This window comes from Chiloscyllium plagiosum, unplaced genomic scaffold (genome assembly GCF_037043375.1).
Source record: "Chiloscyllium plagiosum isolate Xiang-an unplaced genomic scaffold, Cpla_swu_hap1 HiC_scaffold_3, whole genome shotgun sequence".
NCBI classification, from domain to species: Eukaryota; Metazoa; Chordata; class Chondrichthyes; order Orectolobiformes; family Hemiscylliidae; genus Chiloscyllium; species Chiloscyllium plagiosum.
The window spans coordinates 123,735,606-123,756,622 of NW_028270141.1; the positions used below are offsets into that span (position 1 = coordinate 123,735,606).

Genomic DNA, 21,017 nt, shown 5'->3' on the forward strand with positions numbered 1-21,017 from the left:
CAGGATACTGATTAAGGATGATCAGCCATGATCATATTGAATGGTGGTGCAGGCTGGAAGGGCAGAATGGCCAACTCCTGCACCTATTGTCTATTGTCCGCCTTTCCTGACTGCCACCCGCAGACAGCGTGCAGCCCCAATCCCTTTCTTTCCGCCTTTCTTGCTGATTTTGGCAGCGCTCCGCTCTCCTCCCCTCCGTGTCTCGTGCCTGCAGGAGACTGATGCCAGGCACAGCAGCAGCAGCAAAAATAACCTGCCGCTCCATTGCCTGGCACAAGACAAGTGCAGAGGGGTGACTTGAGCAGACACTGCTGGCGGAAAAAGCCTACTGCACCTGGTATTCCCAGGCGGCCTCCCATCCAAGTACTAAGCAGGCCTGAGTCTGCTTAGCTTCCGAGATCAGACGAGATCGGGCGTTTTCAGACTAGTATGGCCGTAGGCGCTGGCCCCTGCCTTTTCTCCCTACTTCAAGGCGTGCTGGCCAGCCACATTTTCTTTCTTGCTCTTTCTCTTTATCCCCTTTGGCTTTTTTTTCTCTTTTCTCTTTGCTCTTCCTCCTCCGTGCGTGCTTCCCTCCCTCCGTCCCTCCAGCTGCCTTTCAGCCAGCCCTTGCCCACCAGGCTCCTGTAGTCTCCCACATCCCCACACAGGCCAACTGCAAGCCCTCCCCCTGCTTCATCGGGCCGCAGCCTGCATTCTCTCATCCTTCCACACTCCTCCACCCCTCCATTTCGGAATGCCAGGCACTGACCAGTGGGGTACCGCACGGATCAGTACTGGGACCGCAGCTTTTTACAATCTATCTTCAGGATATACAAGATGGTATTAGCAATAACATTCGCAAATTTCATCAGCTGGGTGGCAGGGTGAAATGTGATGAGGATGTTAGGAGATTACAGGGTGACCTGGACAAGTTAGGTGAGTGCTCAGATGCATGGCAGATGCACTTTCACGTGGATAAATGGATCCTTATCCACTTTGGTGGCAAGAACAGGAAGGCAGATTACCACCTAAGTGGAATCAATTTAGGTAAAGGGGCAGTACAGAGAGATCTGGGGGTTCTTGTACACCACTCAATGAAGGTAAGCATGCAGGTACAGCAGGTAGTGAAGAAGGCTAATAGCATGCTGGCCTTCATAACAAGAGGGATTGAGTATAGAAGCAAAGAGGTCCTTCTGCAGCTGTACAGGGCCCTGGTGAGACCACACCTGGAGTACTGTGTGCAGTTCTGGTCTCCAAATTTGAGGAGAGACATTCTGGCTATTGAGGGAATGCAGCGTAGGTTCACGAGGTCAATTCCTGGAATGGCGGGATTACCTTACACTGAAAGACTGGAGCGACTGGGCTTGTGTACCCTTGAGTTTAGAAGACTGAGAGGGGATCTGGTTGAGACATATAAGATGATCAAAGGATTGGACACTCTGGCGGCAGGCAACATGTTTCCGCTGCGGGGTGAGTGCCGAAACAGAGGACACAGCTTAAAAATACGGGGTAGACCATTTAGGACAGAGATGAGGAGAAACTTCTTCACCCAGAGAGTGGTGGCTGTGTGGAATGCTCTGCCCCAGAGGGCAGTGGAGGCCCAGTCTCTGGATTCATTTAAGAAAGAGTTGGATAGAGCTCTCAAGGATAGTGGAATCAAGGGTTATGGAGATAAGGCAGGAACAGGATACTGATTAAGGATGATCAGCCATGATCATATTGAATGGTGGTGCAGGCTGGAAGGGCAGAATGGCCAACTCCTGCACCTATTGTCTATTGTCCGCCTTTCCTGACTGCCACCCGCAGACAGCGTGCAGCCCCAATCCCTTTCTTTCCGCCTTTCTTGCTGATTTTGGCAGCGCTCCGCTCTCCTCCCCTCCGTGTCTCGTGCCTGCAGGAGACTGATGCCAGGCACAGCAGCAGCAGCAAAAATAACCTGCCGCTCCATTGCCTGGCACAAGACAAGTGCAGAGGGGTGACTTGAGCAGACACTGCTGGCGGAAAAAGCCTACTGCACCTGGTATTCCCAGGCGGCCTCCCATCCAAGTACTAAGCAGGCCTGAGTCTGCTTAGCTTCCGAGATCAGACGAGATCGGGCGTTTTCAGACTAGTATGGCCGTAGGCGTTGCCCTCTGCCTTTTCTCCCTACTTCAAGGCGTGCTGGCCAGCCACATTTTCTTTCTTGCTCTTTCTCTTTATCCCCTTTGGCTTTTTTTTCTCTTTTCTCTTTGCTCTTCCTCCTCCGTGCGTGCTTCCCTCCCTCCGTCCCTCCAGCTGCCTTTCAGCCAGCCCTTGCCCACCAGGCTCCTGTAGTCTCCCACATCCCCACACAGGCCAACTGCAAGCCCTCCCCCTGCTTCATAGGGCCGCAGCCTGCATTCTCTCATCCTTCCACACTCCTCCACCCCTCCATTTCGGAATGCCAGGCACTGACCAGTGGGGTACCGCACGGATCAGTACTGGGACCGCAGCTTTTTACAATCTATCTTCAGGATATACAAGATGGTATTAGCAATAACATTCGCAAATTTCATCAGCTGGGTGGCAGGGTGAAATGTGATGAGGATGTTAGGAGATTACAGGGTGACCTGGACAAGTTAGGTGAGTGCTCAGATGCATGGCAGATGCACTTTCACGTGGATAAATGGATCCTTATCCACTTTGGTGGCAAGAACAGGAAGGCAGATTACCACCTAAGTGGAATCAATTTAGGTAAAGGGGCAGTACAGAGAGATCTGGGGGTTCTTGTACACCACTCAATGAAGGTAAGCATGCAGGTACAGCAGGTAGTGAAGAAGGCTAATAGCATGCTGGCCTTCATAACAAGAGGGATTGAGTATAGAAGCAAAGAGGTCCTTCTGCAGCTGTACAGGGCCCTGGTGAGACCACACCTGGAGTACTGTGTGCAGTTCTGGTCTCCAAATTTGAGGAGAGACATTCTGGCTATTGAGGGAATGCAGCGTAGGTTCACGAGGTCAATTCCTGGAATGGCGGGATTACCTTACACTGAAAGACTGGAGCGACTGGGCTTGTGTACCCTTGAGTTTAGAAGACTGAGAGGGGATCTGGTTGAGACATATAAGATGATCAAAGGATTGGACACTCTGGCGGCAGGCAACATGTTTCCGCTGCGGGGTGAGTGCCGAAACAGAGGACACAGCTTAAAAATACGGGGTAGACCATTTAGGACAGAGATGAGGAGAAACTTCTTCACCCAGAGAGTGGTGGCTGTGTGGAATGCTCTGCCCCAGAGGGCAGTGGAGGCCCAGTCTCTGGATTCATTTAAGAAAGAGTTGGATAGAGCTCTCAAGGATAGTGGAATCAAGGGTTATGGAGATAAGGCAGGAACAGGATACTGATTAAGGATGATCGGCCATGATCATATTGAATGGTGGTGCAGGCTGGAAGGGCAGAATGGCCAACTCCTGCACCTATTGTCTATTGTCCGCCTTTCCTGACTGCCACCCGCAGACAGCGTGCAGCCCCAATCCCTTTCTTTCCGCCTTTCTTGCTGATTTTGGCAGCGCTCCGCTCTCCTCCCCTCCGTGTCTCGTGCCTGCAGGAGACTGATGCCAGGCACAGCAGCAGCAGCAAAAATAACCTGCCGCTCCATTGCCTGGCACAAGACAAGTGCAGAGGGGTGACTTGAGCAGACACTGCTGGCGGAAAAAGCCTACTGCACCTGGTATTCCCAGGCGGCCTCCCATCCAAGTACTAAGCAGGCCTGAGTCTGCTTAGCTTCCGAGATCAGACGAGATCGGGCGTTTTCAGACTAGTATGGCCGTAGGCGCTGGCCCCTGCCTTTTCTCCCTACTTCAAGGCGTGCTGGCCAGCCACATTTTCTTTCTTGCTCTTTCTCTTTATCCCCTTTGGCTTTTTTTTCTCTTTTCTCTTTGCTCTTCCTCCTCCGTGCGTGCTTCCCTCCCTCCGTCCCTCCAGCTGCCTTTCAGCCAGCCCTTGCCCACCAGGCTCCTGTAGTCTCCCACATCCCCACACAGGCCAACTGCAAGCCCTCCCCCTGCTTCATAGGGCCGCAGCCTGCATTCTCTCATCCTTCCACACTCCTCCACCCCTCCATTTCGGAATGCCAGGCACTGACCAGTGGGGTACCGCACGGATCAGTACTGGGACCGCAGCTTTTTACAATCTATCTTCAGGATATACAAGATGGTATTAGCAATAACATTCGCAAATTTCATCAGCTGGGTGGCAGGGTGAAATGTGATGAGGATCTTAGGAGATTACAGGGTGACCTGGACAAGTTAGGTGAGTGCTCAGATGCATGGCAGATGCACTTTCACGTGGATAAATGGATCCTTATCCACTTTGGTGGCAAGAACAGGAAGGCAGATTACCACCTAAGTGGAATCAATTTAGGTAAAGGGGCAGTACAGAGAGATCTGGGGGTTCTTGTACACCACTCAATGAAGGTAAGCATGCAGGTACAGCAGGTAGTGAAGAAGGCTAATAGCATGCTGGCCTTCATAACAAGAGGGATTGAGTATAGAAGCAAAGAGGTCCTTCTGCAGCTGTACAGGGCCCTGGTGAGACCACACCTGGAGTACTGTGTGCAGTTCTGGTCTCCAAATTTGAGGAGAGACATTCTGGCTATTGAGGGAATGCAGCGTAGGTTCACGAGGTCAATTCCTGGAATGGCGGGATTACCTTACACTGAAAGACTGGAGCGACTGGGCTTGTGTACCCTTGAGTTTAGAAGACTGAGAGGGGATCTGGTTGAGACATATAAGATGATCAAAGGATTGGACACTCTGGCGGCAGGCAACATGTTTCCGCTGCGGGGTGAGTGCCGAAACAGAGGACACAGCTTAAAAATACGGGGTAGACCATTTAGGACAGAGATGAGGAGAAACTTCTTCACCCAGAGAGTGGTGGCTGTGTGGAATGCTCTGCCCCAGAGGGCAGTGGAGGCCCAGTCTCTGGATTCATTTAAGAAAGAGTTGGATAGAGCTCTCAAGGATAGTGGAATCAAGGGTTATGGAGATAAGGCAGGAACAGGATACTGATTAAGGATGATCAGCCATGATCATATTGAATGGTGGTGCAGGCTGGAAGGGCAGAATGGCCAACTCCTGCACCTATTGTCTATTGTCCGCCTTTCCTGACTGCCACCCGCAGACAGCGTGCAGCCCCAATCCCTTTCTTTCCGCCTTTCTTGCTGATTTTGGCAGCGCTCCGCTCTCCTCCCCTCCGTGTCTCGTGCCTGCAGGAGACTGATGCCAGGCACAGCAGCAGCAGCAAAAATAACCTGCCGCTCAATTGCCTGGCACAAGACAAGTGCAGAGGGGTGACTTGAGCAGCCACTGCTGGCGGAAAAAGCCTACTGCACCTGGTATTCCCAGGCGGTCTCCCATTCAAGTACTAACCAGGCCTGAGTCTGCTTAGCTTCCGAGATCAGACGAGATCAGGCGTTTTCAGACTAGTATGGCCGTAGGCCCTGGCCCCTGCCTTTTCTCCCTACTTCAAGGCGTGCTGGCCAGCCACATTTTCTTTCTTGCTCTTTCTCTTTATCCCCTTTGGCTTTTTTTTCTCTTTTCTCTTTGCTCTTCCTCCTCCGTGCGTGCTTCCCTCCCTCCGTCCCTCCAGCTGCCTTTCAGCCAGCCCTTGCCCACCAGGCTCCTGTAGTCTCCCACATCCCCACACAGGCCAACTGCAAGCCCTCCCCCTGCTTCATAGGGCCGCAGCCTGCATTCTCTCATCCTTCCACACTCCTCCACCCCTCCATTTCGGAATGCCAGGCACTGACCAGTGGGGTACCGCACGGATCAGTACTGGGACCGCAGCTTTTTACAATCTATCTTCAGGATATACAAGATGGTATTAGCAATAACATTCGCAAATTTCATCAGCTGGGTGGCAGGGTGAAATGTGATGAGGATGTTAGGAGATTACAGGGTGACCTGGACAAGTTAGGTGAGTGCTCAGATGCATGGCAGATGCACTTTCACGTGGATAAATGGATCCTTATCCACTTTGGTGGCAAGAACAGGAAGGCAGATTACCACCTAAGTGGAATCAATTTAGGTAAAGGGGCAGTACAGAGAGATCTGGGGGTTCTTGTACACCACTCAATGAAGGTAAGCATGCAGGTACAGCAGGTAGTGAAGAAGGCTAATAGCATGCTGGCCTTCATAACAAGAGGGATTGAGTATAGAAGCAAAGAGGTCCTTCTGCAGCTGTACAGGGCCCTGGTGAGACCACACCTGGAGTACTGTGTGCAGTTCTGGTCTCCAAATTTGAGGAGAGACATTCTGGCTATTGAGGGAATGCAGCGTAGGTTCACGAGGTCAATTCCTGGAATGGCGGGATTACCTTACACTGAAAGACTGGAGCGACTGGGCTTGTGTACCCTTGAGTTTAGAAGACTGAGAGGGGATCTGGTTGAGACATATAAGATGATCAAAGGATTGGACACTCTGGCGGCAGGCAACATGTTTCCGCTGCGGGGTGAGTGCCGAAACAGAGGACACAGCTTAAAAATACGGGGTAGACCATTTAGGACAGAGATGAGGAGAAACTTCTTCACCCAGAGAGTGGTGGCTGTGTGGAATGCTCTGCCCCAGAGGGCAGTGGAGGCCCAGTCTCTGGATTCATTTAAGAAAGAGTTGGATAGAGCTCTCAAGGATAGTGGAATCAAGGGTTATGGAGATAAGGCAGGAACAGGATACTGATTAAGGATGATCAGCCATGATCATATTGAATGGTGGTGCAGGCTGGAAGGGCAGAATGGCCAACTCCTGCACCTATTGTCTATTGTCCGCCTTTCCTGACTGCCACCCGCAGACAGCGTGCAGCCCCAATCCCTTTCTTTCCGCCTTTCTTGCTGATTTTGGCAGCGCTCCGCTCTCCTCCCCTCCGTGTCTCGTGCCTGCAGGAGACTGATGCCAGGCACAGCAGCAGCAGCAAAAATAACCTGCCGCTCCATTGCCTGGCACAAGACAAGTGCAGAGGGGTGACTTGAGCAGACACTGCTGGCGGAAAAAGCCTACTGCACCTGGTATTCCCAGGCGGCCTCCCATCCAAGTACTAACCAGGCCTGAGTCTGCTTAGCTTCCAAGATCAGACGAGATCGGGCGTTTTCAGACTAGTATGGCCGTAGGCGCTGGCCCCTGCCTTTTCTCCCTACTTCAAGGCGTGCTGGCCAGCCACATTTTCTTTCTTGCTCTTTCTCTTTATCCCCTTTGGCTTTTTTTTCTCTTTTCTCTTTGCTCTTCCTCCTCCGTGCGTGCTTCCCTCCCTCCGTCCCTCCAGCTGCCTTTCAGCCAGCCCTTGCCCACCAGGCTCCTGTAGTCTCCCACATCCCCACACAGGCCAACTGCAAGCCCTCCCCCTGCTTCATAGGGCCGCAGCCTGCATTCTCTCATCCTTCCACACTCCTCCACCCCTCCATTTCGGAATGCCAGGCACTGACCAGTGGGGTACCGCACGGATCAGTACTGGGACCGCAGCTTTTTACAATCTATCTTCAGGATATACAAGATGGTATTAGCAATAACATTCGCAAATTTCATCAGCTGGGTGGCAGGGTGAAATGTGATGAGGATGTTAGGAGATTACAGGGTGACCTGGACAAGTTAGGTGAGTGCTCAGATGCATGGCAGATGCACTTTCACGTGGATAAATGGATCCTTATCCACTTTGGTGGCAAGAACAGGAAGGCAGATTACCACCTAAGTGGAATCAATTTAGGTAAAGGGGCAGTACAGAGAGATCTGGGGGTTCTTGTACACCACTCAATGAAGGTAAGCATGCAGGTACAGCAGGTAGTGAAGAAGGCTAATAGCATGCTGGCCTTCATAACAAGAGGGATTGAGTATAGAAGCAAAGAGGTCCTTCTGCAGCTGTACAGGGCCCTGGTGAGACCACACCTGGAGTACTGTGTGCAGTTCTGGTCTCCAAATTTGAGGAGAGACATTCTGGCTATTGAGGGAATGCAGCGTAGGTTCACGAGGTCAATTCCTGGAATGGCGGGATTACCTTACACTGAAAGACTGGAGCGACTGGGCTTGTGTACCCTTGAGTTTAGAAGACTGAGAGGGGATCTGGTTGAGACATATAAGATGATCAAAGGATTGGACACTCTGGCGGCAGGCAACATGTTTCCGCTGCGGGGTGAGTGCCGAAACAGAGGACACAGCTTAAAAATACGGGGTAGACCATTTAGGACAGAGATGAGGAGAAACTTCTTCACCCAGAGAGTGGTGGCTGTGTGGAATGCTCTGCCCCAGAGGGCAGTGGAGGCCCAGTCTCTGGATTCATTTAAGAAAGAGTTGGATAGAGCTCTCAAGGATAGTGGAATCAAGGGTTATGGAGATAAGGCAGGAACAGGATACTGATTAAGGATGATCGGCCATGATCATATTGAATGGTGGTGCAGGCTGGAAGGGCAGAATGGCCAACTCCTGCACCTATTGTCTATTGTCCGCCTTTCCTGACTGCCACCCGCAGACAGCGTGCAGCCCCAATCCCTTTCTTTCCGCCTTTCTTGCTGATTTTGGCAGCGCTCCGCTCTCCTCCCCTCCGTGTCTCGTGCCTGCAGGAGACTGATGCCAGGCACAGCAGCAGCAGCAAAAATAACCTGCCGCTCCATTGCCTGGCACAAGACAAGTGCAGAGGGGTGACTTGAGCAGACACTGCTGGCGGAAAAAGCCTACTGCACCTGGTATTCCCAGGCGGCCTCCCATCCAAGTACTAAGCAGGCCTGAGTCTGCTTAGCTTCCGAGATCAGACGAGATCGGGCGTTTTCAGACTAGTATGGCCGTAGGCGCTGGCCCCTGCCTTTTCTCCCTACTTCAAGGCGTGCTGGCCAGCCACATTTTCTTTCTTGCTCTTTCTCTTTATCCCCTTTGGCTTTTTTTTCTCTTTTCTCTTTGCTCTTCCTCCTCCGTGCGTGCTTCCCTCCCTCCGTCCCTCCAGCTGCCTTTCAGCCAGCCCTTGCCCACCAGGCTCCTGTAGTCTCCCACATCCCCACACAGGCCAACTGCAAGCCCTCCCCCTGCTTCATAGGGCCGCAGCCTGCATTCTCTCATCCTTCCACACTCCTCCACCCCTCCATTTCGGAATGCCAGGCACTGACCAGTGGGGTACCGCACGGATCAGTACTGGGACCGCAGCTTTTTACAATCTATCTTCAGGATATACAAGATGGTATTAGCAATAACATTCGCAAATTTCATCAGCTGGGTGGCAGGGTGAAATGTGATGAGGATCTTAGGAGATTACAGGGTGACCTGGACAAGTTAGGTGAGTGCTCAGATGCATGGCAGATGCACTTTCACGTGGATAAATGGATCCTTATCCACTTTGGTGGCAAGAACAGGAAGGCAGATTACCACCTAAGTGGAATCAATTTAGGTAAAGGGGCAGTACAGAGAGATCTGGGGGTTCTTGTACACCACTCAATGAAGGTAAGCATGCAGGTACAGCAGGTAGTGAAGAAGGCTAATAGCATGCTGGCCTTCATAACAAGAGGGATTGAGTATAGAAGCAAAGAGGTCCTTCTGCAGCTGTACAGGGCCCTGGTGAGACCACACCTGGAGTACTGTGTGCAGTTCTGGTCTCCAAATTTGAGGAGAGACATTCTGGCTATTGAGGGAATGCAGCGTAGGTACACGAGGTCAATTCCTGGAATGGCGGGATTACCTTACACTGAAAGACTGGAGCGACTGGGCTTGTGTACCCTTGAGTTTAGAAGACTGAGAGGGGATCTGGTTGAGACATATAAGATGATCAAAGGATTGGACACTCTGGCGGCAGGCAACATGTTTCCGCTGCGGGGTGAGTGCCGAAACAGAGGACACAGCTTAAAAATACGGGGTAGACCATTTAGGACAGAGATGAGGAGAAACTTCTTCACCCAGAGAGTGGTGGCTGTGTGGAATGCTCTGCCCCAGAGGGCAGTGGAGGCCCAGTCTCTGGATTCATTTAAGAAAGAGTTGGATAGAGCTCTCAAGGATAGTGGAATCAAGGGTTATGGAGATAAGGCAGGAACAGGATACTGATTAAGGATGATCAGCCATGATCATATTGAATGGTGGTGCAGGCTGGAAGGGCAGAATGGCCAACTCCTGCACCTATTGTCTATTGTCCGCCTTTCCTGACTGCCACCCGCAGACAGCGTGCAGCCCCAATCCCTTTCTTTCCGCCTTTCTTGCTGATTTTGGCAGCGCTCCGCTCTCCTCCCCTCCGTGTCTCGTGCCTGCAGGAGACTGATGCCAGGCACAGCAGCAGCAGCAAAAATAACCTGCCGCTCCATTGCCTGGCACAAGACAAGTGCAGAGGGGTGACTTGAGCAGACACTGCTGGCGGAAAAAGCCTACTGCACCTGGTATTCCCAGGCGGCCTCCCATCCAAGTACTAAGCAGGCCTGAGTCTGCTTAGCTTCCGAGATCAGACGAGATCGGGCGTTTTCAGACTAGTATGGCCGTAGGCGCTGGCCCCTGCCTTTTCTCCCTACTTCAAGGCGTGCTGGCCAGCCACATTTTCTTTCTTGCTCTTTCTCTTTATCCCCTTTGGCTTTTTTTTCTCTTTTCTCTTTGCTCTTCCTCCTCCGTGCGTGCTTCCCTCCCTCCGTCCCTCCAGCTGCCTTTCAGCCAGCCCTTGCCCACCAGGCTCCTGTAGTCTCCCACATCCCCACACAGGCCAACTGCAAGCCCTCCCCCTGCTTCATAGGGCCGCAGCCTGCATTCTCTCATCCTTCCACACTCCTCCACCCCTCCATTTCGGAATGCCAGGCACTGACCAGTGGGGTACCGCACGGATCAGTACTGGGACCGCAGCTTTTTACAATCTATCTTCAGGATATACAAGATGGTATTAGCAATAACATTCGCAAATTTCATCAGCTGGGTGGCAGGGTGAAATGTGATGAGGATCTTAGGAGATTACAGGGTGACCTGGACAAGTTAGGTGAGTGCTCAGATGCATGGCAGATGCACTTTCACGTGGATAAATGGATCCTTATCCACTTTGGTGGCAAGAACAGGAAGGCAGATTACCACCTAAGTGGAATCAATTTAGGTAAAGGGGCAGTACAGAGAGATCTGGGGGTTCTTGTACACCACTCAATGAAGGTAAGCATGCAGGTACAGCAGGTAGTGAAGAAGGCTAATAGCATGCTGGCCTTCATAACAAGAGGGATTGAGTATAGAAGCAAAGAGGTCCTTCTGCAGCTGTACAGGGCCCTGGTGAGACCACACCTGGAGTACTGTGTGCAGTTCTGGTCTCCAAATTTGAGGAGAGACATTCTGGCTATTGAGGGAATGCAGCGTAGGTTCACGAGGTCAATTCCTGGAATGGCGGGATTACCTTACACTGAAAGACTGGAGCGACTGGGCTTGTGTACCCTTGAGTTTAGAAGACTGAGAGGGGATCTGGTTGAGACATATAAGATGATCAAAGGATTGGACACTCTGGCGGCAGGCAACATGTTTCCGCTGCGGGGTGAGTGCCGAAACAGAGGACACAGCTTAAAAATACGGGGTAGACCATTTAGGACAGAGATGAGGAGAAACTTCTTCACCCAGAGAGTGGTGGCTGTGTGGAATGCTCTGCCCCAGAGGGCAGTGGAGGCCCAGTCTCTGGATTCATTTAAGAAAGAGTTGGATAGAGCTCTCAAGGATAGTGGAATCAAGGGTTATGGAGATAAGGCAGGAACAGGATACTGATTAAGGATGATCAGCCATGATCATATTGAATGGTGGTGCAGGCTGGAAGGGCAGAATGGCCAACTCCTGCACCTATTGTCTATTGTCCGCCTTTCCTGACTGCCACCCGCAGACAGCGTGCAGCCCCAATCCCTTTCTTTCCGCCTTTCTTGCTGATTTTGGCAGCGCTCCGCTCTCCTCCCCTCCGTGTCTCGTGCCTGCAGGAGACTGATGCCAGGCACAGCAGCAGCAGCAAAAATAACCTGCCGCTCAATTGCCTGGCACAAGACAAGTGCAGAGGGGTGACTTGAGCAGCCACTGCTGGCGGAAAAAGCCTACTGCACCTGGTATTCCCAGGCGGTCTCCCATTCAAGTACTAACCAGGCCTGAGTCTGCTTAGCTTCCGAGATCAGACGAGATCAGGCGTTTTCAGACTAGTATGGCCGTAGGCCCTGGCCCCTGCCTTTTCTCCCTACTTCAAGGCGTGCTGGCCAGCCACATTTTCTTTCTTGCTCTTTCTCTTTATCCCCTTTGGCTTTTTTTTCTCTTTTCTCTTTGCTCTTCCTCCTCCGTGCGTGCTTCCCTCCCTCCGTCCCTCCAGCTGCCTTTCAGCCAGCCCTTGCCCACCAGGCTCCTGTAGTCTCCCACATCCCCACACAGGCCAACTGCAAGCCCTCCCCCTGCTTCATAGGGCCGCAGCCTGCATTCTCTCATCCTTCCACACTCCTCCACCCCTCCATTTCGGAATGCCAGGCACTGACCAGTGGGGTACCGCACGGATCAGTACTGGGACCGCAGCTTTTTACAATCTATCTTCAGGATATACAAGATGGTATTAGCAATAACATTCGCAAATTTCATCAGCTGGGTGGCAGGGTGAAATGTGATGAGGATGTTAGGAGATTACAGGGTGACCTGGACAAGTTAGGTGAGTGCTCAGATGCATGGCAGATGCACTTTCACGTGGATAAATGGATCCTTATCCACTTTGGTGGCAAGAACAGGAAGGCAGATTACCACCTAAGTGGAATCAATTTAGGTAAAGGGGCAGTACAGAGAGATCTGGGGGTTCTTGTACACCACTCAATGAAGGTAAGCATGCAGGTACAGCAGGTAGTGAAGAAGGCTAATAGCATGCTGGCCTTCATAACAAGAGGGATTGAGTATAGAAGCAAAGAGGTCCTTCTGCAGCTGTACAGGGCCCTGGTGAGACCACACCTGGAGTACTGTGTGCAGTTCTGGTCTCCAAATTTGAGGAGAGACATTCTGGCTATTGAGGGAATGCAGCGTAGGTTCACGAGGTCAATTCCTGGAATGGCGGGATTACCTTACACTGAAAGACTGGAGCGACTGGGCTTGTGTACCCTTGAGTTTAGAAGACTGAGAGGGGATCTGGTTGAGACATATAAGATGATCAAAGGATTGGACACTCTGGCGGCAGGCAACATGTTTCCGCTGCGGGGTGAGTGCCGAAACAGAGGACACAGCTTAAAAATACGGGGTAGACCATTTAGGACAGAGATGAGGAGAAACTTCTTCACCCAGAGAGTGGTGGCTGTGTGGAATGCTCTGCCCCAGAGGGCAGTGGAGGCCCAGTCTCTGGATTCATTTAAGAAAGAGTTGGATAGAGCTCTCAAGGATAGTGGAATCAAGGGTTATGGAGATAAGGCAGGAACAGGATACTGATTAAGGATGATCAGCCATGATCATATTGAATGGTGGTGCAGGCTGGAAGGGCAGAATGGCCAACTCCTGCACCTATTGTCTATTGTCCGCCTTTCCTGACTGCCACCCGCAGACAGCGTGCAGCCCCAATCCCTTTCTTTCCGCCTTTCTTGCTGATTTTGGCAGCGCTCCGCTCTCCTCCCCTCCGTGTCTCGTGCCTGCAGGAGACTGATGCCAGGCACAGCAGCAGCAGCAAAAATAACCTGCCGCTCCATTGCCTGGCACAAGACAAGTGCAGAGGGGTGACTTGAGCAGCCACTGCTGGCGGAAAAAGCCTACTGCACCTGGTATTCCCAGGCGGTCTCCCATCCAAGTACTAACCAGGCCTGAGTCTGCTTAGCTTCCGAGATCAGACGAGATCGGGCGTTTTCAGACTAGTATGGCCGTAGGCGCTGGCCCCTGCCTTTTCTCCCTACTTCAAGGCGTGCTGGCCAGCCACATTTTCTTTCTTGCTCTTTCTCTTTATCCCCTTTGGCTTTTTTTTCTCTTTTCTCTTTGCTCTTCCTCCTCCGTGCGTGCTTCCCTCCCTCCGTCCCTCCAGCTGCCTTTCAGCCAGCCCTTGCCCACCAGGCTCCTGTAGTCTCCCACATCCCCACACAGGCCAACTGCAAGCCCTCCCCCTGCTTCATAGGGCCGCAGCCTGCATTCTCTCATCCTTCCACACTCCTCCACCCCTCCATTTCGGAATGCCAGGCACTGACCAGTGGGGTACCGCACGGATCAGTACTGGGACCGCAGCTTTTTACAATCTATCTTCAGGATATACAAGATGGTATTAGCAATAACATTCGCAAATTTCATCAGCTGGGTGGCAGGGTGAAATGTGATGAGGATGTTAGGAGATTACAGGGTGACCTGGACAAGTTAGGTGAGTGCTCAGATGCATGGCAGATGCACTTTCACGTGGATAAATGGATCCTTATCCACTTTGGTGGCAAGAACAGGAAGGCAGATTACCACCTAAGTGGAATCAATTTAGGTAAAGGGGCAGTACAGAGAGATCTGGGGGTTCTTGTACACCACTCAATGAAGGTAAGCATGCAGGTACAGCAGGTAGTGAAGAAGGCTAATAGCATGCTGGCCTTCATAACAAGAGGGATTGAGTATAGAAGCAAAGAGGTTCTTCTGCAGCTGTACAGGGCCCTGGTGAGACCACACCTGGAGTACTGTGTGCAGTTCTGGTCTCCAAATTTGAGGAGAGACATTCTGGCTATTGAGGGAATGCAGCGTAGGTACACGAGGTCAATTCCTGGAATGGCGGGATTACCTTACACTGAAAGACTGGAGCGACTGGGCTTGTGTACCCTTGAGTTTAGAAGACTGAGAGGGGATCTGGTTGAGACATATAAGATGATCAAAGGATTGGACACTCTGGCGGCAGGCAACATGTTTCCGCTGCGGGGTGAGTGCCGAAACAGAGGACACAGCTTAAAAATACGGGGTAGACCATTTAGGACAGAGATGAGGAGAAACTTCTTCACCCAGAGAGTGGTGGCTGTGTGGAATGCTCTGCCCCAGAGGGCAGTGGAGGCCCAGTCTCTGGATTCATTTAAGAAAGAGTTGGATAGAGCTCTCAAGGATAGTGGAATCAAGGGTTATGGAGATAAGGCAGGAACAGGATACTGATTAAGGATGATCAGCCATGATCATATTGAATGGTGGTGCAGGCTGGAAGGGCAGAATGGCCAACTCCTGCACCTATTGTCTATTGTCCGCCTTTCCTGACTGCCACCCGCAGACAGCGTGCAGCCCCAATCCCTTTCTTTCCGCCTTTCTTGCTGATTTTGGCAGCGCTCCGCTCTCCTCCCCTCCGTGTCTCGTGCCTGCAGGAGACTGATGCCAGGCACAGCAGCAGCAGCAAAAATAACCTGCCGCTCCATTGCCTGGCACAAGACAAGTGCAGAGGGGTGACTTGAGCAGCCACTGCTGGCGGAAAAAGCCTACTGCACCTGGTATTCCCAGGCGGTCTCCCATCCCAGTACTAACCAGGCCTGAATCTGCTTAGTTTCCGAGATCAGACGAGATCGGGCGTTTTCAGACTAGTATGGCCGTAGGCACTGGCCCCTGCCTTTTCTCCCTACTTCAAGGCGTGCTGGCCAGCCACATTTTCTTTCTTGCTCTTTCTCTTTATCCCCTTTGGCTTTTTTTTCTCTTTTCTCTTTGCTCTTCCTCCTCCGTGCGTGCTTCCCTCCCTCCGTCCCTCCAGCTGCCTTTCAGCCAGCCCTTGCCCACCAGGCTCCTGTAGTCTCCCACATCCCCACACAGGCCAACTGCAAGCCCTCCCCCTGCTTCATAGGGCCGCAGCCTGCATTCTCTCATCCTTCCACACTCCTCCACCCCTCCATTTCGGAATGCCAGGCACTGACCAGTGGGGTACCGCACGGATCAGTACTGGGACCGCAGCTTTTTACAATCTATCTTCAGGATATACAAGATGGTATTAGCAATAACATTCGCAAATTTCATCAGCTGGGTGGCAGGGTGAAATGTGATGAGGATGTTAGGAGATTACAGGGTGACCTGGACAAGTTAGGTGAGTGCTCAGATGCATGGCAGATGCACTTTCACGTGGATAAATGGATCCTTATCCACTTTGGTGGCAAGAACAGGAAGGCAGATTACCACCTAAGTGGAATCAATTTAGGTAAAGGGGCAGTACAGAGAGATCTGGGGGTTCTTGTACACCACTCAATGAAGGTAAGCATGCAGGTACAGCAGGTAGTGAAGAAGGCTAATAGCATGCTGGCCTTCATAACAAGAGGGATTGAGTATAGAAGCAAAGAGGTTCTTCTGCAGCTGTACAGGGCCCTGGTGAGACCACACCTGGAGTACTGTGTGCAGTTCTGGTCTCCAAATTTGAGGAGAGACATTCTGGCTATTGAGGGAATGCAGCGTAGGTTCACGAGGTCAATTCCTGGAATGGCGGGATTACCTTACACTGAAAGACTGGAGCGACTGGGCTTGTGTACCCTTGAGTTTAGAAGACTGAGAGGGGATCTGGTTGAGACATATAAGATGATCAAAGGATTGGACACTCTGGCGGCAGGCAACATGTTTCCGCTGCGGGGTGAGTGCCGAAACAGAGGACACAGCTTAAAAATACGGGGTAGACCATTTAGGACAGAGATGAGGAGAAACTTCTTCACCCAGAGAGTGGTGGCTGTGTGGAATGCTCTGCCCCAGAGGGCAGTGGAGGCCCAGTCTCTGGATTCATTTAAGAAAGAGTTGGATAGAGCTCTCAAGGATAGTGGAATCAAGGGTTATGGAGATAAGGCAGGAACAGGATACTGATTAAGGATGATCAGCCATGATCATATTGAATGGTGGTGCAGGCTGGAAGGGCAGAATGGCCAACTCCTGCACCTATTGTCTATTGTCCGCCTTTCCTGACTGCCACCCGCAGACAGCGTGCAGCCCCAATCCCTTTCTTTCCGCCTTTCTTGCTGATTTTGGCAGCGCTCCGCTCTCCTCCCCTCCGTGTCTCGTGCCTGCAGGAGACTGATGCCAGGCACAGCAGCAGCAGCAAAAATAACCTGCCGCTCCATTGCCTGGCACAAGACAAGTGCAGAGGGGTGACTTGAGCAGCCACTGCTGGCGGAAAAAGCCTACTGCACCTGGTATTCCCAGGCGGTCTCCCATCCAAGTACTAACCAGGCCTGAGTCTGCTTAGCTTCCGAGATCAGGCATTTTCAGACTAGTATGGCCGTAGGCACTGGCCCCTGCCTTTTCTCCCTACTTCAAGGCGTGCTGGCCAGCCACATTTTCTTTCTTGCTCTTTCTCTTTATCCCCTTTGGCTTTTTTTTCTCTTTTCTCTTTGCTCTTCCTCCTCCGTGCGTGCTTCCCTCCCTCCGTCCCTCCAGCTGCCTTTCAGCCAGCCCTTGCCCACCAGGCTCCTGTAGTCTCCCACATCCCCACACAGGCCAACTGCAAGCCCTCCCCCTGCTTCATAGGGCCGCAGCCTGCATTCTCTCATCCTTCCACACTCCTCCACCCCTCCATTTCGGAATGCCAGGCACTGACCAGTGGGGTACCGCACGGATCAGTACTGGGACCGCAGCTTTTTACAATCTATTTTCAGGATATACAAGATGGTATTAGCAATAACATTCGCAAATTTCATCAGCTGGGTGGCAGGGTGAAATGTGATGAGGATGTTAGGAGATTACAGGGTGACCTGGACAAGTTAGGTGAGTGCTCAGATGCATGGCAGATGCACTTTCACGTGGATAAATGGATCCTTATCCACTTTGGTGGCAAGAACAGGAAGGCAGATTACCACCTAAGTGGAATCAATTTAGGTAAAGGGGCAGTACAGAGAGATCTGGGGGTTCTTGTACACCACTCAATGAAGGTAAGCATGCAGGTACAGCAGGTAGTGAAGAAGGCTAATAGCATGCTGGCCTTCATAACAAGAGGGATTGAGTATAGAAGCAAAGAGGTCCTTCTGCAGCTGTACAGGGCCCTGGTGAGACCACACCTGGAGTACTGTGTGCAGTTCTGGTCTCCAAATTTGAGGAGAGACATTCTGGCTATTGAGGGAATGCAGCGTAGGTTCACGAGGTCAATTCCTGGAATGGCGGGATTACCTTACACTGAAAGACTGGAGCGACTGGGCTTGTGTACCCTTGAGTTTAGAAGACTGAGAGGGGATCTGGTTGAGACATATAAGATGATCAAAGGATTGGACACTCTGGCGGCAGGCAACATGTTTCCGCTGCGGGGTGAGTGCCGAAACAGAGGACACAGCTTAAAAATACGGGGTAGACCATTTAGGACAGAGATGAGGAGAAACTTCTTCACCCAGAGAGTGGTGGCTGTGTGGAATGCTCTGCCCCAGAGGGCAGTGGAGGCCCAGTCTCTGGATTCATTTAAGAAAGAGTTGGATAGAGCTCTCAAGGATAGTGGAATCAAGGGTTATGGAGATAAGGCAGGAACAGGATACTGATTAAGGATGATCGGCCATGATCATATTGAATGGTGGTGCAGGCTGGAAGGGCAGAATGGCCAACTCCTGCACCTATTGTCTATTGTCCGCCTTTCCTGACTGCCACCCGCAGACAGCGTGCAGCCCCAATCCCTTTCTTTCCGCCTTTCTTGCTGATTTTGGCAGCGCTCCGCTCTCCTCCCCTCCGTGTCTCGTGCCTGCAGGAGACTGATGCCAGGCACAGCAGCAGCAGCAAAAATAACCTGACGCTCCATTGCCTGGCACAAGACAAGTGCAGAGGGGTGACTTGAGCAGCCACTGCTGGCGGAAAAAGCCTACTGCACCTGGTATTCCCAGGCGGTCTCCCATCCAAGTACTAACCAGGCCTGAGTCTGCTTAGCTTCCGAGATCAGACGAGATCGGGCGTTTTCAGACTAGCATGGCCGTAGGCGCTGGCCCCTGCCTTTTCTCCCTACTTCAAGGCGTGCTGGCCAGCCACATTTTCTTTCTTGCTCTTTCTCTTTATCCCCTTTGGCTTTTTTTTCTCTTTTCTCTTTGCTCTTCCTCCTCCGTGCGTGCTTCCCTCCCTCCGTCCCTCCAGCTGCCTTTCAGCCAGCCCTTGCCCACCAGGCTCCTGTAGTCTCCCACATCCCCACACAGGCCAACTGCAAGCCCTCCCCCTGCTTCATAGGGCCGCAGCCTGCATTCTCTCATCCTTCCACACTCCTCCACCCCTCCATTTCGGAATGCCAGGCACTGACCAGTGGGGTACCGCACGGATCAGTACTGGGACCGCAGCTTTTTACAATCTATCTTCAGGATATACAAGATGGTATTAGCAATAACATTCGCAAATTTCATCAGCTGGGTGGCAGGGTGAAATGTGATGAGGATGTTAGGAGATTACAGGGTGACCTGGACAAGTTAGGTGAGTGCTCAGATGCATGGCAGATGCACTTTCACGTGGATAAATGGATCCTTATCCACTTTGGTGGCAAGAACAGGAAGGCAGATTACCACCTAAGTGGAATCAATTTAGGTAAAGGGGCAGTACAGAGAGATCTGGGGGTTCTTGTACACCACTCAATGAAGGTAAGCATGCAGGTACAGCAGGTAGTGAAGAAGGCTAATAGCATGCTGGCCTTCATAACAAGAGGGATTGAGTATAGAAGCAAAGAGGTTCTTCTGCAGCTGTACAGGGCCCTGGTGAGACCACACCTGGAGTACTGTGTGCAGTTCTGGTCTCCAAATTTGAGGAGAGACATTCTGGCTATTGAGGGAATGCAGCGTAGGTTCACGAGGTCAATTCCTGGAATGGCGGGATTACCTTACACTGAAAGACTGGAGCGACTGGGCTTGTGTACCCTTGAGTTTAGAAGACTGAGAGGGGATCTGGTTGAGACATATAAGATGATCAAAGGATTGGACACTCTGGCGGCAGGCAACATGTTTCCGCTGCGGGGTGAGTGCCGAAACAGAGGACACAGCTTAAAAATACGGGGTGGACCATTTAGGACAGAGATGAGGAGAAACTTCTTCACCCAGAGAGTGGTGGCTGTGTGGAATGCTCTGCCCCAGAGGGCAGTGGAGGCCCAGTCTCTGGATTCATTTAAGAAAGAGTTGGATAGAGCTCTCAAGGATAGTGGAATCAAGGGTTATGGAGATAAGGCAGGAACAGGATACTGATTAAGGATGATCAGCCATGATCATATTGAATGGTGGTGCAGGCTGGAAGGGCAGAATGGCCAACTCCTGCACCTATTGTCTATTGTCCGCCTTTCCTGACTGCCACCCGCAGACAGCGTGCAGCCCCAATCCCTTTCTTTCCGCCTTTCTTGCTGATTTTGGCAGCGCTCCGCTCTCCTCCCCTCCGTGTCTCGTGCCTGCAGGAGACTGATGCCAGGCACAGCAGCAGCAGCAGCAAAAATAACCTGCCGCTCCATTGCCTGGCACAAGACAAGTGCAGAGGGGTGACTTGAGCAGCCACTGCTGGCGGAAAAAGCCTACTGCACCTGGTATTCCCAGGCGGTCTCCCATCCAAGTACTAACCAGGCCTGAGTCTGCTTAGCTTCCGAGATCAGACGAGATCGGGCGTTTTCAGACTAGCATGGCCGTAGGCGCTGGCCCCTGCCTTTTCTCCCTACTTCAAGGCGTGCTGGCCAGCCACATTTTCTTTCTTGCTCTTTCTCTTTATCCCCTTTGGCTTTTTTTTCTCTTTTCTCTTTGCTCTTCCTCCTCCGTGCGTGCTTCCCTCCCTCCGTCCCTCCAGCTGCCTTTCAGCCAGCCCTTGCCCACCAGGCTCCTGTAGTCTCCCACATCCCCACACAGGCCAACTGCAAGCCCTCCCCCTGCTTCATAGGGCCGCAGCCTGCATTCTCTCATCCTTCCACACTCCTCCACCCCTCCATTTCGGAATGCCAGGCACTGACCAGTGGGGTACCGCACGGATCAGTACTGGGACCGCAGCTTTTTACAATCTATCTTCAGGATATACAAGATGGTATTAGCAATAACATTCGCAAATTTCATCAGCTGGGTGGCAGGGTGAAATGTGATGAGGATGTTAGGAGATTACAGGGTGACCTGGACAAGTTAGGTGAGTGCTCAGATGCATGGCAGATGCACTTTCACGTGGATAAATGGATCCTTATCCACTTTGGTGGCAAGAACAGGAAGGCAGATTACCACCTAAGTGGAATCAATTTAGGTAAAGGGGCAGTAC

At 51.8% G+C, this 21,017-nt stretch overlaps 12 non-coding genes and 1 pseudogene across 12 annotated transcripts; all 13 read right to left on the bottom strand.

The window, feature by feature from the left end:
- Positions 1-322: 322 nt before the first annotated feature.
- On the bottom strand, positions 323-441 carry LOC148151059 (5S ribosomal RNA). Its single transcript, XR_015756025.1, has one exon. It is a non-coding gene; the product is annotated as a 5S ribosomal RNA (ribosomal RNA).
- Positions 442-1,987: 1,546 nt separating this feature from the next.
- Positions 1,988-2,106, bottom strand: LOC148151060 (5S ribosomal RNA). The gene has a single exon (XR_015756031.1). It is a non-coding gene; the product is annotated as a 5S ribosomal RNA (ribosomal RNA).
- Positions 2,107-3,652: 1,546 nt separating this feature from the next.
- LOC148151061 (5S ribosomal RNA) lies at positions 3,653-3,771 on the bottom strand. Its single transcript, XR_015756037.1, has one exon. It is a non-coding gene; the product is annotated as a 5S ribosomal RNA (ribosomal RNA).
- Positions 3,772-5,317: 1,546 nt separating this feature from the next.
- LOC148151062 (5S ribosomal RNA) lies at positions 5,318-5,436 on the bottom strand. The gene has a single exon (XR_015755613.1). It is a non-coding gene; the product is annotated as a 5S ribosomal RNA (ribosomal RNA).
- Positions 5,437-6,982: 1,546 nt separating this feature from the next.
- Positions 6,983-7,101, bottom strand: LOC148151063 (5S ribosomal RNA). The gene has a single exon (XR_015755852.1). It is a non-coding gene; the product is annotated as a 5S ribosomal RNA (ribosomal RNA).
- A 1,546-nt stretch (positions 7,102-8,647) lies between these two features.
- Positions 8,648-8,766, bottom strand: LOC148151064 (5S ribosomal RNA). Its single transcript, XR_015756042.1, has one exon. It is a non-coding gene; the product is annotated as a 5S ribosomal RNA (ribosomal RNA).
- A 1,546-nt stretch (positions 8,767-10,312) lies between these two features.
- LOC148151065 (5S ribosomal RNA) lies at positions 10,313-10,431 on the bottom strand. The gene has a single exon (XR_015756051.1). It is a non-coding gene; the product is annotated as a 5S ribosomal RNA (ribosomal RNA).
- A 1,546-nt stretch (positions 10,432-11,977) lies between these two features.
- LOC148151066 (5S ribosomal RNA) lies at positions 11,978-12,096 on the bottom strand. The gene has a single exon (XR_015755615.1). It is a non-coding gene; the product is annotated as a 5S ribosomal RNA (ribosomal RNA).
- Positions 12,097-13,642: 1,546 nt separating this feature from the next.
- On the bottom strand, positions 13,643-13,761 carry LOC148151067 (5S ribosomal RNA). Its single transcript, XR_015756427.1, has one exon. It is a non-coding gene; the product is annotated as a 5S ribosomal RNA (ribosomal RNA).
- Positions 13,762-15,307: 1,546 nt separating this feature from the next.
- On the bottom strand, positions 15,308-15,426 carry LOC148151068 (5S ribosomal RNA). The gene has a single exon (XR_015755985.1). It is a non-coding gene; the product is annotated as a 5S ribosomal RNA (ribosomal RNA).
- Positions 15,427-16,972: 1,546 nt separating this feature from the next.
- Positions 16,973-17,081, bottom strand: LOC148151069 (5S ribosomal RNA; annotated as a pseudogene).
- Positions 17,082-18,627: 1,546 nt separating this feature from the next.
- Positions 18,628-18,746, bottom strand: LOC148151070 (5S ribosomal RNA). The gene has a single exon (XR_015756726.1). It is a non-coding gene; the product is annotated as a 5S ribosomal RNA (ribosomal RNA).
- A 1,549-nt stretch (positions 18,747-20,295) lies between these two features.
- LOC148151071 (5S ribosomal RNA) lies at positions 20,296-20,414 on the bottom strand. Its single transcript, XR_015756728.1, has one exon. It is a non-coding gene; the product is annotated as a 5S ribosomal RNA (ribosomal RNA).
- Between the last annotated feature and the right edge of the window lie 603 nt (positions 20,415-21,017).